The 17,417-nt window shown below is 35.5% G+C and overlaps 1 long non-coding RNA gene across 1 annotated transcript; it reads right to left on the bottom strand.

Moving 5' to 3' along the window:
* Positions 1–8,314: 8,314 nt before the first annotated feature.
* On the bottom strand, positions 8,315–16,290 carry LOC111060596. The gene is made up of 2 exons (XR_005572144.1): positions 16,161–16,290; positions 8,315–8,538 (listed from the first exon to the last, which is right to left on the bottom strand). It is a non-coding gene; the product is annotated as an uncharacterized LOC111060596 (long non-coding RNA).
* Between the last annotated feature and the right edge of the window lie 1,127 nt (positions 16,291–17,417).

A 17,417-nucleotide genomic window follows, 5' to 3' on the forward strand; every position in this document is an offset into this window, starting at 1 on the left:
CCACTATCGTCAAGAGTCGCCCCACTATCGCCACCAGTCGTCCCACTATCGCTGCCAGTCACCCCACTATCGCCGCCAGTCAGTCACTGTTCAGTCACTGATCAGTCTGATCAGTAACTGATCAGTCACTGTTCAGTCACTGATCAGCCTGATCAGTAACTGATCAGTCACTGTTCAGTCACTGATCAGTCACTGTTCAGTCACTGTTCAGTCAGTGGCACTCCGCACTTGGTATGGGTCCAAAATGTATAATAGCGGGGCTCAAACTCTCAGACCTCAGTATACTGATAAACACTGACCAGTATGTATATCAAACAAAGGAGCCATAAGCCAACATTGGAGGAGGTTGCTCCTACCATATTGGAGATTGCTAGGTTGAAGCGTGAAATCAAAAGGAGGCATAAGGAAATCATGCTGGGTAGACGGATTGCAGAAGAGAAACATGTGGAACACTTCAAACCTCTAGCTGAGCCACTAGTCAACCTAGTCGAAACCTTCCAACAGATGCCAGTTCAACAACCACAACTACCTCCATCAAGAGCATCCAAGAAGCGTCCTAGGTATCTGAAGCCTAGAATAAAAATGCACTCCAGGCATGTGAAGGGTAGGCAGAGACAATCCAAGCCAGAGTTGTTATCATCAGAACATCGTCCTTTCTCAACAGCATCAACACACCACACATATCCTACTCCACCAACAACACCATTTGTTAAAGATGCCACATATACAAGGCGTGGACTTACTGGTGCAAGTAAAGCAAAACATAAGCTCCAACTCTCCAGCATTGATGAAGAGTCACCAACATTTGAATCATATGGAACTGGAGAAGTTTCAAGTCCAATGGCAGGCACCTCAGGAGTTGGACGGCAACTATGGAAAGCAGGAAAGCAGGTATTTGAAGAGGATGAGGGTGAGGAGTATAATATGAGTAGAGGATATGATGATAGCAGTGATGAGGAGCTGTCTGGAGATGGACAGGATGATGATAAGAATGTTGAACAATTATTGAATGAAAGTCATGGTACAACAGTTCAGAATATCCTTGATCAAACTGATCTAGCTGGAAAACAGGTAGCTGATTACATTAGAGGATCATTGAGCAAGGACAATGACGATTTTGATGACACTTTTGGGCCAAGAGTGAGAGACAATGCTCACTACCTGGGCAATAAGTATTTAACTTTTGGAGAGAATGGTGATGAAATTGTGCTGACTGACCCTGTAGATCAGGAAGAAAAGACCTTCACAGCTACATTGGGACTTTGTGAGTTGATTTTTAAGAAGAATCCGAATCGTGTATTAGTTGAATCTGCTGACAGACAGGCCTATGGAGAAATATTGAACTGGACCAGTGTGTATAGACAGAACAATGATCCAAGAGGTGAGATTGTTAACTACAACAAAGCCAAGTATAAGAATACAATCAAACGCCTTTTGGATGATAGCAGAGATGGTGGTCAAAGACATTCTGAGAGACAAGTGACTGGGAGAGGATCTATTGCTCCAAGGCATGATTTTAGTAAGGAGGAAAGTCAGAAGATCTATAGAGGAAGAGGTGTTCTGTCAGCTATCAAGGGAGCTGCTGGTACAATAGTTAATACGGCAATCGACATTCTACCAGTTGAACTTCATATCCCTGGCTATCAATACTGTGGACCAGGAACAAAACTTCAGAAGCAATTAGCACAAGGTGATCCAGGAATCAACAAACTTGATCAGGCTTGTAAGGAGCATGATATTGCCTATTCCAAGAGTGGTGATACAGCAAGCAGAGCAGTAGCAGACAGCATCTTGGCAGAGAGAGCCTGGGACAGAGTGAGATCTGATGATGCGGGGGTGTTGGAAAAAGCTGCAGCACTAGCAGTCACCAACATTATGAAGGCTAAGGCGAAATTTGGGGGAGGTATGAAAAGATCACTGAAGGAAGTCAGCAGGGTGGTTGAGAAGGGGAAGAAACAAAAGATTCAACCATCGAAGAAAAAATCAATGAAAGGAGGTCGAGGTCTTTACTTGAGACATCAGAAACCAAAGGTTGGTACAGGTCTTTACTTGAGACAGCAGAGATCAAAGGTCGGTCAAGGTCTTTACTTGAGAAAGCAGAGAACAGCAACACCTTAGACATTATATTGAGGTACAATCAAAATCATAATGCTATACAAATATGTATATATATTGGATACATAGCAGATTAGATTCATTGTGCTGGAATCATCTGTGGAGAATAGACATTTTGTCGATCAACTGTGTATCTAGAACAATAGAGAAGATGGTACTCCTATTCTCAAAGTGGGCCGACTATTATGAGTCAAATTTACCATCAATCTCCCCATTTGATCTGAAGATGGTTGAGGATCATGTAGAAGATGAGGAAGAGGAAACTGATATGGGGGAGGACGATGAGGTAGAGGTGGAAGAGGAAGAGGAGGAAGAGGAAGAGGAGGAGGAGGAGGAGGAGGAAGAGGAGGAGGAGGAAGAGGAAGAGGAGCAGAAAGAGGAAAAGGAGGATGATGTAGTGGTGAGAAATACTACTACACCTATACTTCTGACTCGAAGGAGCATCAATTACCTGAAGGAAAGAGGTTGTGAGGTGATTCAACATCAATGACAGGGTATCGTCTCTAACTGAAACAGTGTTCTAGAGGTATCACTGAATATCATCCGAAGACTATCAGACAACATAGAAGACTTGCCAAGGACTAGTGCTGGAAAAGGAGTCTACAAGGAAAAGGAATCTACGACATCACCTGCTTGACATGGACCAAGGAGAAACATCATGGATAAATCACTTTTCCGCATACTCAATATGATAAACAACTTGGATTTTGGAACAGAGATATACCTGCTTGTAGTAAACTTTTCAATGAAATGGATGTTGAATTGATCAATAAATAGCTAATTGTATTCCAAACTGTTTACTTATTACCTACCATCTCCTTAGATATAGTTTAGCTATAAGTATATTCTGAGTGCCACTGACACCGGACGACCGGCGGTGGCCGACCGGCGGCGGCCGACCGGCGGCGGCCAGGCGACCGGTGGTGGGGCGACCGGCGGCGGCCGGGCGACTGGTGGCGATAGTGGGGCAACTGGTGGCGATGGTGGGATGACTGGTGACGATAGTGGTACGACTGGTGGCGATAGTGGGACGACTGGTGGCGATAGTGGGGCGACTATTGGCGATAGTGGGGCGACTCTTGACGATAGTGGTACGACTGGTCGCGATAGTGGGACGACTGGCGGCGATAGTGGGGCGACTGGCAGCGATAGTGGGACGACTGGTGACGATGGTGGGGCGATTGGTGGGGCGACCGACAGGGTGATCGGTGGTGGCCGGGCGACCGGCAGGGGCGACCGGCGGCGGCCAGGCAATCGGTGGCGGCCGGACGACTGGCAGCGGGATGACTGGCAGTGGTGGGCCAGTCTACCCACTACATACAAAAAATATATCCTCTGGTTCTGTTGATACTGACCTTTAATACTTACCTTTACCGCCTTGGATTCGAGCATAGAGCCTCCAACTCAGAAAGCTGACTTGCTAACCACTACACCATAGAGGATTTATGTTTAAAGACTTAAATTATATAGAATATGATACTTCGGCGACGGGCAACCGGCGGGCAGTTCAAGATCAGTAAGGAATTTTTTTTCCCTTTTTTCCCATTTATTCCCAATTTTTAGTGTTTTTTATTTATTTATTTATTATTTTTTTTTTTTCGATTTTATGTGTTTTTATTTTTTATTTGTTTATTTATTTTTTTTTTTTACTAAAATCACACACACACGTACTGGTGGCACACACATACGTATTGGGACACAACTGTACAAGACACAATGTCCCACTCCTTGTAGAACAACTCCTTTTATACCCCAGTTCAGGATCTGGAGGGAATTTTTTTTCCCCTTTTTTTCCCTTTTTTCCCAATTTTATGTGTTTTTAATTTTTTTTTTTTTTTCCAATTTTTTTTTTTTTTTTTATTTTTTTTTTTTTTATTTTTTTTTTTTAATTTTTTTTTTTTTTTCAATTTTTTAATTTTTTTTTTTTTTTTTAATTTTATTTATTTTTTTTTTTTATTTTTTATTTTTTTTTTTTTTTTTTTTTTTTTTTTTGAGGTTAGAGTGGTTGACCTGGATGACCTTGAGGTAGGTCTGGTTGACCTAGATGACCTTGAGGTGGTGTGGTTGACCTGGATGACCTTGAGGTAGGTGTGGTTGACCTAGATGACCTTGAGGTGGGTGTGGTTGACCTAGATGACCTTGAGGTTAGGGTGGTTGACCTGGATGACCTTGAGGTAGGTCTGGTTGACCTAGATGACCTTGAGGTGGGTGTGGTTGACCTGGATGACCTTGAGGTAGGTGTGGTTGACCTAGATGACCTTGAGGTGGGTGTGGTTGACCTGGATGACCTTGAGGTGGGGGTGGTTGACCTGGGGTGACCTTGAGAATTTGGCGGTTCTGGTGCACTCGTGCACCAGAACCGCCAAATTTATACTACTTACTAACATCATCTGCATATAAAACACTTTTTGCTGGTTCAAGGTAAGAAGGTAAGTCATTTATATAGAGCACAAAAAGAAGGGGACTGAGTACTGATCCCTGGGGGACCCCACTTCTCATTTTCATCCAATTAGAATGATACTCATAGCAGTTAGATTCAATGACAACCTGCTGGTACCTTTTGTCAAAATATGAAAAGAACCATCTAAGGACAGCGCCATAGAAACCATACAGTTGCAGCTTTTTCATCATGATCTCAACATTTACAAGGTCGAAAGCTTTGGAGAGATCAGCTATCAAACCATATACTTTTAGTTTTTTATCAACAGAGGATACTATTTCATCTACAATTGAAAAGAGAGCATCGTTTATTGAAAAACCTGGCCGGAAACCAAATTGATCAGGTGACAGTAAACCTATTCGATTTAAATACTCTCTCATTCTTTGGTAGAGAGTTAGTGGGGAGGATATTTTTTAATATTCTTCCCAAAGAATGGACATTGATATGTCCAAAGCTCCGCCAATTTATGTAGATGCATAACAATATGATTATTATCCATAGTATTATATTACAAATTGCTTTTTCATATAATATACAGTTCAATAGTTATTTTCTTAGTCTATATTATGTAAATTCATCTATAACTTTGCTGTAATGTAAGCTTTTGTATACAAGTGTATAAGCCAGTATATATTGTAATCTACATAAATAAAGTACTCAATCAATCAATCAATCAATTCTTCTAAGCACGGCGTACTCGAAAATTTTAAGAAATACAGGGGTGTTAAGCTAAAATCTGTGAACTCTTTTAGAAGTGTCTACCCATTCCACTTTGACTTGGTAAGTTTATTTAATTTATTATTTTTATTTAAAAAATGAGATTGTTTGGTGATTTATTGTCTAAACTTGAAAACAAATATTGTGTGTTGAACATAATTATGTTTACATTTGAGGTTAGGGTTAGGTAAGTTTATGTTTTAAATTAGAGGGCTCTAATTTAATATAATCATTAAAAATTAATATAATACAATAAGCTTGGTTTTAAGTATTGTACATGTAGCCTACTACTTAACTTCCAAATAAATTACTATTACTTTGGTTCCTGCACAAATATTTTCATTATGCTATCTATGTATTGTTTTTGTCACAGGACTGCTTGTGTTGAGAAATTCAATCGAACTTAATATAATAACACTGAACTTAATATAATATAAATCACTTAACATAAAAGTGATTGCTTTTAACAAGTTCAGTAATTAACTCGGTGATCCAAGAAATTGAAAATGGGTGTCCAAAGTTCAGCTCATAAATATTAACATTTTCCAAATATCGTCATTCCATGGTGACGAAATTTAGCTTAAACTTGTTCATTTTAAAATTAAATTTTTAATTAATTTATGCATGTTCGCAACCCATATATGTCAAGGATATTTTTGATTAATTTCATTGTGATTTTAAACTTTTGGTCTAGGTTTACAAAATTTAGTAGGCCAATAAAAAATGGTTGAAATATCGGGATACAACTGTTTTTTTTTTTCATAAAACTAAGTATGTACCTACAGTAACTATTAAATTTTACTCATGCATCTAAAAAATAAATTTTCTACCGTTTTTATATAGAGCCTTATTTGTTTACTTCTATAGGCCTAATGAAAGAGTACTTCAAGTTAAAATTCGTCTATGCTACAAAATTTGGAAACCCAATACTCTTACTTTATTCTTAGTCCTTTTGAATGTTTGAACGAACAGCTGGCGTGACTTTCTCGTCTGACTATTGTATAGTAATGGACTATTTTTATCTAAAAAACAGTCATCACCTCGCCTTGTGATTCAAAATATCAAATGTATAACATTATTAGATGTGCACTTGAGAAAAATTTCTGTAGCCTACTTGTTGTTAAAAGCAATTCCCTTTTAACCATGCAACATCTGTATCAAATAATAACTCCTATGTGGTGGCAAAATTTCATCTGCCTTCATATTATAGAATTTCTTATTAAAATTTATATTACCTTATGTTTCAGATTCTATCAAAAAATATTGTGGGTCGACTGTGGGCATTGAGACCCAAATTGAAGACGCTATTAAGGATTGGCTAAAATATGCGACAGTCAAAGTATTTTCAGTGGAGAAGAAAACAATCTAATTTTGTCAGTAATTAAAAAGTATTATGGAATAAAGGTGGAAAGTTATTTTGAAAGTCCCTTTCTATTGAAACACTGTTATAAAATATTTGTTTGTCTATTGCATAAATCACAAACTATCATCATACCTGAAAACTAAAATGTAGGCGGGTTTATACGATGCCAATTGACAAGACAATAATATTGTCTTCTGAAATTTACAGCTGGTGTAAAGTAGGCCTATCAATTGAATCTTTTAATTCTAGAACCATCATATTCTAGGCATAGCTAAATAAAAACTAATTGACAATTATTATTGTTTTGCCAATTGGCATAGTTTAAACCTGGCATAAATGTCAAGTAAAAATTTAGATAATCTATATTATTTGCTAGAAAGAATTGAGCTATTTTTGCTCACCACAGATAAAATTATCATACTAAAAATTCAAGATTTTTAAACAACTGCTGAATTCTTAAAATAATAGTTTTAATTTATGTTTCTTACAGACGTAAAATGTTTTTGAGCTTGGCAGAGTATATTAAATTACCATGGTAATTTGGTTGTAACCATCTCAGTTTTTTAAACAACCTTCCCATCATTTTTGTGGATCAAAATTGAAGTAATATGGAAATAGAAACAAAAATAAAAATCTCAGTATCCTTTTTGAATCATTTAAATAATGATTAATAATAGTGATTAAATAATTCAAAAAGGATACTACGATTTTTATTTTTCTTTCTATTTCTATAAAAAGTAGCCCTATACAGAAAAGAGATGAATATTTCTGATAATATTTCTGTTACATGAAATCATATGTAAATAAATGGAAATATGATTTTCTATTTTCATCTCTTTTCAAATGATTTTAGAAATATTACCATGTAATTGATAAGGTACCGGTTCAAAAGTATGGCTAATTCAACGTCTATTTATAGTTGAAAATAATGGTTGTCACGACGTGCTTTCAACGTCTATTCATGGTTGAAAATAATGGTTGTCACGACGTGCTTTCAACGTCTATTTAAAGTTAAAAATAATGGTTGTTACAATGTTTTTTCAACTATTTTTCAACGTTGAAAATAATGTGGAAACGGCAGACATTTTTTCGTGTTTTCAACGTTGAATTTAAACGTCTTTTCAACGTTGAGGTATTACGTGTTTCTAACGTTATTTCAACGTTTCTGTGCTACCTGGGAACCATAGGAATAATCATGATATCTGGATATTTTTCATTTTTGGGGGGCTCCCAGACCCCCCCAATATTTTCAACTTTTGAACTGCACATTTCTCAGCAAAGTGCAAGAGAACTTTTTTGTTCTGTGCCGCAATATTACTGAATTTCCATCATAATAATAGGAAAAAAATCTTTTTCCTGAGAAAACTTTTTTATTTTGATAACTTGATAATATAGGCTATAAATCGAAAAACTTTGACAAATATCAGCAGTAGAAAGTTTATTTTTAGCCTTTGCACAGCCTTAATGTGCTTCAGTGAGTTTTTTCAGGGATGAGACCTAGTGCAATCGAATCTTTATGTTATAAACCTACTATGTTCTGAATTTCGTGAGAATCGTTGGAGCCGTTTTTGAGATCTGGTGAAATACAAACATATAAACATCTAAACATATAAACAGAATTTGCTGTTTAATAGTATAGGATAAGGGAAGAGATAACAAGATCACAAAGCTCAACAAGATGAGAATAATAAGTTGACAATTTATTGAGTAGGCTATCTTTTAATGTTTCAAAACATATGATGCGCTACGCTACTGTCTGTTTCTACCGTACAAAAAAACCCCACCAAACACCATGTCTGTTATCACACCTATGCTCTCGAGTATTTTCATGTTCATGGTCCACGAGTACCGGTATGTTCATGGTCTGGTCATGTTCCACAACCGATCTCGATGCACTTAGGCTCTGCAAAGAAAATGCAAAGGCCAGAAAATGATTACCATTGACTTAAATATAATCAATATTGATATAAGTTACATAAAATATAGTATACAGGAAAATATTTTTCCCCTATTTTTTTAATGAGCATTAACATAACAGTACAAATGACTACAATATGGTGGGTCTACCTAATATTTTGTGAAAGAATAGGTACTCAAACAGATCTTCAACAAAACTGATAGTAAATTATTCTGTTCAAGAGTAGTCAATATGGTTTTGGAGGAACCAATTCAACAGAAGTATTATAAATACAACAACATCTCTCCTTAAGCTGCGTACACATATACGCACTTCCAACCCGCACCGAGCATGCTCCGCCTTCGTACCGCCCTCGTACCGCCCTTGCTCCTCCATCGTACCACAGTCGCTCCGCCCGCGCACCCATCATGAACGTTACGGAAGATGTTAGATCTTCTAAGTCGGTCGATCATCAATCGCTCTGCTGGAGTGACGTTCAGTTGTGGAGCAGAGCGAAAGTCTGTATGTACCTTTATAAGTACCGTGGAAGAATGAGGGCTGTTCCATTTTAGATAAACAGTTTTAATTTCCATGCAGTATTACCATAGGTAAGGAAAGTATTGCTTTCTGAAAAAAATCAAGGTACCCCAATTTGTAAATTTCTATACGTTTCAAGTTCCCCTGAGTCCAAAAAAGTGGTTTTTGGGTATTGGTCTGTATGTATGTGTGTGTGTGTGTGTGTGTGTATGACGAAAATGTTGTCAAAAACAGGGTTTTTCGCGATTTTCTCGAAAACGGCTCCAACGATTTTGATCAAATTCATACCTAAAATAGTCATTGGTAAGCTCTATCAACTGCCACAAGTCCCATATCTGTAAAAATTCCAGGAGCTCCGCCCCATCTATGCAAAGTTTTTTATTTTAGATTCCAATTATCAGGCTTTAGGTACGATTCATACAAACAATTCCCAGTGGAAAAGATTGAGCATGAAAATCTCTACAATTAATGTTCAGTAACATTTTCACCTAAAATTCAAAATAAGCTTGAAATCCGAGAAAATATTATAATTTCAATTGCAAACTGTTGGTAACTGTTGATTCTATTAAATAATTCACTATGAAGAGATAGCAAAACTCGTGTGTCTCCAGCGTTATTGTCCTGTCACCAGCTGGCTTGGATCTTCGGATAGTAGACTTGAGATGCGCGGGAACACTAGCGTCAGGTGATCAATTTTCATAACGGCAAGGAAAGTTGTGTGAGTGTGCCACACCAGATTTATTATTCAGCTGACATACACAATAACTTACATGACATATTATATCGTTTTAATGAAGTAAATTGATAGTGTATAAAATGAAACATTAATGACCACAAAGAATATGCAAATAATGTTTATAAGCTATTAGCTACCATACATGAATTATAGTGAGTTGATGCTTGTAGGTTCTATTGATCTAAATTCCCACATATCGGTATCAGAGTCCGTGTCCGGTTCAATGGAAATATTCTCCCCATGAGTTCTGAAATGGGACTGGTCGTATTGGAACTCACAGAAGAGTATTCTTTTCTAAGATCAAAAACGGGACTAGTCCCATTTCGAGCTCTTCAAAAGAATATTTCACTGAAACGGCAAATATGGACTCTGATACTGATATATGGGACCAGTAGCTTTATTTTGTGTTCAATTCTAAGAAGTAAGAAGCCAAACAATTATCATGTTGAAGATTTGAATCTTTTTGTTGGTTTTGGTTATCTATCTTGGTTATCCATCTTGTTTCCTCTGATTATTATTAATATTGTGCCATTTTGTAAGCTATAATATATATATATATATATATATATATATATATATATATATATATATATATATATATTTTATCAATCTGTGTTATTTTATTGCAGAATGAATGAATTTGAATTTATTGTATTTTTATAATGTTGAAGTGAAAAAACACTCACATTCTTTGGTCTGGCGAGGACTGGCAACACCAGCACCAAACGGCCGTCGCCACACCAAACATTTGAATCTGTTGGTCCTTCCTTGATCATTTCAATGAATATTGAGTTTTGGGTATCATTGAATAAATTAATAGATAATAATGAACTCTATTCGGCGATCCTATTACTAACAATCATCCCAGGTAGCACACCTACGTGTTTCCAACGTTGAAATTTGGTTGTTGAGGTTGAATAACCGTTAGCGGTTGAATTTTTCAACGTTTTAAATGCAACGTTGTTTTCAACGGTTGATCTATCGTTGAAAACACGTTGAAAACGAGCTTCCAATTCCACCACTCACAGCGCTACAGTAGTCCTTACACGAAAACGGATCTATCAACGACGATCGACTGATCAACGCCATTTCATGTTTGAATTCTCATCACGTTGATGAAAGCTGTGAACTCTTTTAGAAGAGTCTACCTATTCCACTTTGACTTGGTAAGTTTATTTAATTTATTATTCTTATTTAAAAGATGAGATTGTTTGGTGATTTATTGTCTAAACTTCAAAACAAATATTGTGTGTTGAACATAATTATGTTTACATTTGAGGTTAGGGTTAGGTAAGTTATATTATGTTTTAAATTAGAGGGCTCTAATTTAATATAATTATTAAAATTAATATAATACAATAAGCTTGGTTTTAAGTATTTTACATGTAGCCTACTACTTAACTTCCAAATAAATTACTATTACTTTGATTCCTGCACAAATATTTTCATTATGCTATCTATATATTGTTTTTGTCACAGGACTGCTTGTGTTGAGAAATTCCATCGAACTTAATATAATAACACTGAACTTATATAATATAAATCACTTAACATCAAAGTGATTGCTTTTAACAAGTTCAGTAATTAACTCGGTGATCCAAGAAATTGAAAACGGGTGTCCGGAGTTCAGCTCATAAATATTAACATTTTCCAAATATTGTCATTCCATGGTGACGAAATTTAGCTTAAACTTGTTCATTTTAAAATTAAATTTTCAATTAATTTATGCATGTTTACAACCCATATATGTCAAGGATATTTTTGATTAATTTCATTGTGATTTTAAACTTTTGGTTTAGGTTTACAAAATTTAGTAGGCCAATAAAAAATGGTTGAAATATCGGGATACAACTGTTTTTTTCATAAAACTAAGTATGTTCCTACAGTAACTATTAAATTTTACTCATAAATCTAAAAAATAAATTTTCTACCGTTTTTATATAGAGCCTTATTTGTTTACTTCTATAGGCCTAATGAAAGAGGAGTATTTCAAGTTAAAATTCGTCTATGCTACAAAATTTGGAAACCCAATATTCTTACTTTATTCTTAGTTCTTTTGAATGTTTGAACGAACAGCTGGCGTGACTTTCTCGTCTGACTATTGTATAGTAATGGACTATTTTTATCTAAAAAACAGTCATCACCTCGCCTTGTGATTCAAAATATCAATGTGTATAACAAAATATCAAATGTATAACACTATTAGATGTGCACTTGAGAAAAATTTCTGTACTTGTTGTTAAAAGCAATTCCCTTTTAACCATGCAACATCTGTATCAAATAATAACTCCTATGTGGTGGCAAAATTTCATCTGCCTTCATATTATAGAATTTCTTATTAAAATTTATATTACCGTATGTTTCAGATTCTATCAAAAAATCTTGTGGGTCGACTGTGGGCATTGAGACCCAAATTGAAGACGCTATTAAGGATTGGCTAAAATATGCGACAGTCAGAGTATTTTCAGTGGAGAAAAAAACAATCTAATTTCGTCGGTAATTAAAAAGTATTATGAAATGAAAGTGGAAAGTTATTTTGAAAGTCCCTTTCTATTGAAACACTGTAATAAAATATTTGTTTCTCTATTGCATAAATCACAAACTATCATCATACCTGAAAACTAAAATGTAGGCGGGTTTATACGATGACAATTGACAAGACAATAATATTGTCTTCTGAAATTTATAGCTAAAATAGTCATTGGTAAGCTCTATCAACTGCCACAAGTCCCATATCTGTAAAATTTCCAGGAGCTCCGCCCCATCTATGCAAAGTTTTTTATTTTAGATTCCAATTATCAGGCTTTAGGTAAGATTCATACAAACAATTCCCAGTGGAAAAGATTGAGCATGAAAATCTCTACAATTAATGTTCAGTAACATTTTCACCTAAAATTCAAAATAAGCTTGAAATCCGAGAAAATATTATAATTTCAATTGCAAACTGTTGGTAACTGTTGATTCTATTAAATAATTCACTATGAAGAGATAGCAAAACTCGTGTGTCTCCAGCGTTATTGTCCTGTCACCAGCTGGCTTGGATCTTCGGATAGTAGACTTGAGATGCGCGGGAACACTAGCGTCAGGTGATCAATTTTCATAACGGCAAGGAAAGTTGTGTGAGTGTGCCACACCAGATTTATTATTCAGCTGACATACACAATAACTTACATGACATATTATATCGTTTTAATGAAGTAAATTGATAGTGTATAAAATGAAACATTAATGACCACAAAGAATATGCAAATAATGTTTATAAGCTATTAGCTACCATACATGAATTATAGTGAGTTGATGCTTGTAGGTTCTATTGATCTAAATTCCCACATATCGGTATCAGAGTCCGTGTCCGGTTCAATGGAAATATTCTCCCCATGAGTTCTGAAATGGGACTGGTCGTATTGGAACTCACAGAAGAGTATTCTTTTCTAAGATCAAAAACGGGACTAGTCCCATTTCGAGCTCTTGAAAAGAATATTTCACTGGAACGGCAAATATGGACTCTGATACTGATATATGGGACCAGTAGCTTTATTTTGTGTTCAATTCTAAGAAGTAAGAAGCCAAAACAATTATCATGTTGAAGATTTGAATCTTGTTGTTGGTTTTGGTTATCTATCTTGGTTATACATCTTGTTTCCTCTGATTATTATTAATATCGTGCCATTTTGTAAGCTAGAATATATATTTTATCAATCTGTGTTATTTTATTGCAAAATGAATGAATTTGAATTTATTGTATTTTTATAATGTTGAAGTGAAAAAACACTCACATTCTTTGGTGTGGCGAGGACCAGCAACACCAGCACCAAACGGCCGTCGCCACACCAAACATTTGAATCTGTTGGTCCTTCCTTGATCATTTCAATGAATATTGAGTTTTGTGTATCATTGAATAAATTAATAGATAATAATGAACTCTATTCTGCGATTCTATTACTAACAATCATAGGTTGTCTGTACTGGAAAATTATCTCCGTTTTTGTTTATAAATTTCCAATTATACCATAGGATAACCAATCTACAGAATGTCTGATGAGTCACTCCCTTTTTCCATACAGCTATAATTCATTTATTAGTGAACCAATTTGTTTAGAACTACATATTAGATGGAGAACTCCTTGAAGCTGTGTTTAACACCAATTCTCATTTGTTTCAGTGGAATGGCTGACGGTTCTAAGTAACATTGTCCCCTCACACATAAGAAGAATGAGTGCTTTACTGAGAACATGGTCAACTCTGCAGGGAAAACCACATCTCCCCATTCATCAATTTATAGAAGCACACACAGGAAGACTTCCTTCAAGAAAGCCCTCTCTGCAGTCAGATAAAGAGCTATCAGACTCCTCATTCAGCCCAACAGGCAACTGGACAAGAGAGTGGGAGGAATGTATTTTGAGAGCACTTTTCTCGATCCAACACTGAGATTCAATGTTTTTGAGCTACCTCGCCGCACCTGGCTTCGTCGAAATCGCCTAATTACTGGGCATGGCAGATGCGCTGACCTACACAAATGAGGATGGGTTGATTCTCCAGCTTGTGACTGTGGTGCTGCTGTGCAGAACATCGACCACATAATAAATGCATGCCTCAGAGCCTTCAACGGAACATTTGAAGATATTTTCAATATGACGGACCACGCTAAGGCGTGGGTAGAAAACCTAGACATTTCTTTGTAATTAGAAACCAAAACAGAAATCTAAATCATGATTGACAAAATGTATCACATGCATATATGACAATATATGACACATTTCACCCCATAATACACGTCCTAACAACAGATTTAACACAGAACTCATCAAGCTAACCATATTGTGAGAATATAATTTTGGATATTCCTCAAAATCTTGAAATGGAAGGAAATTGACAGGTCTCGAGCAAGCAGCTGTATTGTTATCACCAGATATGGTGTCAACTGTCTAGATTGGATAATAACGGCACTCAAGGCTATGATTTTGAACAGCCAAATGAAAATGAAAGTATTATTGCTATTCATTTAATAATATAAAATTTATAATATTCTGAGGTTAGGTTCTTTGGTATTCATTAGTCGACGACCTTAGTAATCGGTCGAGAATTTTGAGAATTAGCCAGACACCTTATGGAAAATTAGTTGTGTATAAATAGCATTCGCTTAGACTATGATCAGAGGGTTTAGTAAGCAAGCATGCCAAATCAATGTAAACGAGAAAGCGATTAAGAAAACTCAAAATATTTATTATATCGAACGAGAATGAACAAAATATAAGAAACAAAACAGAAAGATAAAGGAAATGGGATGTAATTTTAATCAGTGCAATGATACATGATGCAGTTTTTGGGATGTACCAATCACAATGCGGTATTTGACCGGCGCTAAAAACGATTCAATTCAAAATATACATGTAATATTTATATAAATAATAAAAGATTGTTATCTTCATAGAATGCATAGATTTAGGTAGCAAATGTAAAATAAGAGTTTTAGACTAAAATATTCACTCAATAGATAGTAATATAACAGTTTCGTATGGACTATTTGACAGTATTAAATTGTGTCATAGCAGAGTATTTGAAATCCACCAATGAGAGTGTATATTTAAATTGAAAAGTCGGAAGTGTGGTTGTAAAAGAATAGGGGAGATCCATACCCCACATGCTTGCCAGAGGTCACCAGGGACATCCACCAGTTTAGAGAGCACAAGACTAGATCCCTTTTTAAATAATTTTTACGTTTAAAAATTTAAAGATGTTTGAATGATTAAAAATTAAATTTCATAAGACTCAGTGAAGTCATAGTATGACATGAGTCATTAAATTCAAATAATTCCATTGGAGAAGACAACAGCAGCCCACCAGGAAAGGCCTAGGACACCAAAAATAATCCAGTTCACCATCATAATTGAGAAAAATCGACATGTGAGTTTATTTGAAAGGTTATTAAGAAGGGCCCTCAGTGCTACGAGTGAATCACAATTGAATAAAGCTAGCCCGTCGAAGGGTTATTTAAATATTAAAAGTAATATCTAAACTTGCCCAAGTCTTAAAATGTGAAGGGAATATTCTTAAGAACTATTTATGAGATTAACTATTTAAATATGCACAGAAACTGATATCTTTCTTAAGAATTGTTGCAACAGAGTAATGTGAAAGACCACTTTCATCATTATGGTAGGTATATCAGGTACACTAATGAGGAATTTTTAACTCACTATTCGGGGGATAGTTTTAGCAAACGAATTGGATAAAATCTCAACCTCACATGTGTGATGAACATTGTAAGACCCGGGCTGAATTTTCATCATTATATCGGGTATTGAAATTAGAATCAATAATAATAATATTACAATTTACTAAAGTTTTGACATACCATTAGAGAGCAAAGAACTAGTGAAATGAATAGAACGGTCCGAACTCTCATGATTGTTGATGAGCTATCTTGAGAAATGAACTAAAGAATTTATTGGCAACATTCAGCTTTATAAGAGCCGACAATTTTCATGCTTTGAGACTAAGAAACAGATGTTGAAAATCCATTCTTTTGATTATAAAAGATTTCTTTCTAAAAGTCGGTTATCTTTCCCATTATTATCATTCATAGCAATTGTTCGAATTTTCCACGAAAGAAATTTTACACAGTAAAAAGTATGCTTCTTTGAAACATATGTCACACAACTAGTGATTCTGTGAACAGTAGACCTCACGCAGTTATAAACCACAGCCTCCTCTAATATTGTTCATAAAAGTAATTTCTGTTCTGTCCTGTCCTATCGTGTCGGCGAGATATCAGTTTGTAAATGATATCGCTTGGGTTGTTGTATCAACAATGCTATTAATCTGTTGTATAGTATGCGACAATCATCGAAAGCTCACCGAGTTGAAGCAGAGAAAAATCGGAAGAAAATATTACTAATTACTATGCTACTTCGAGTTATCAATTTGCCTGCATCATTGCATGTTATGATCAGATTTCAGATTTGAGTTAGGTTATCAATTGCATGCCTCTATGCATGCAATTAATTACCCACTTGACAGCTGATTTGTGATGAATAATTCTATAGGCTTATTTTTACCTTCTTTGTCCTATTACCATAGGTAAGGAAAGTATTGCTTTTGTAAAAACTAAAGTGCCATAATTTCAAGTTTTCTATACGTTTCAAGGTCCCCTGAGTCCAAAAACATGATTTTTGGGTATTGGTCTGTGTGTGTGTGTATGTCTGTGAACATGCGATAACTTCATTCCTAATTAACTGATTGACTTGAAATTTTAAACTTGAGGTCCTAATAACATAGGGAACAGACAGTAACAGATTCAATGAGATTGAACAAATCTTTCGGATGGTGTAGTATTATTATTTTTAAGCTTCCAGATAGCTTAATTGATCCGATATTTTCGACATTATTAGAATTACAGACGATTTTTTGAAAATCGACCTATTTTTGCCGCCATCTTGTTTTTTCATGATGACAAACATTTGTGAGATTGCCATCATGAATAATCACTTCCTACATGTCATTACAAAGAGATTGATACAATTTCCAAGTCTGCACCTTCAAGGTGTCATGAGTTACACGGTTTTCTAATTGTTGGGATTGGCATTTGATGGAGAAAGCATGTTTTCCGCTG

The sequence above is a fragment of the Nilaparvata lugens genome, chromosome 9 (assembly GCF_014356525.2).
Source record: "Nilaparvata lugens isolate BPH chromosome 9, ASM1435652v1, whole genome shotgun sequence".
NCBI classification, from domain to species: Eukaryota; Metazoa; Arthropoda; class Insecta; order Hemiptera; family Delphacidae; genus Nilaparvata; species Nilaparvata lugens.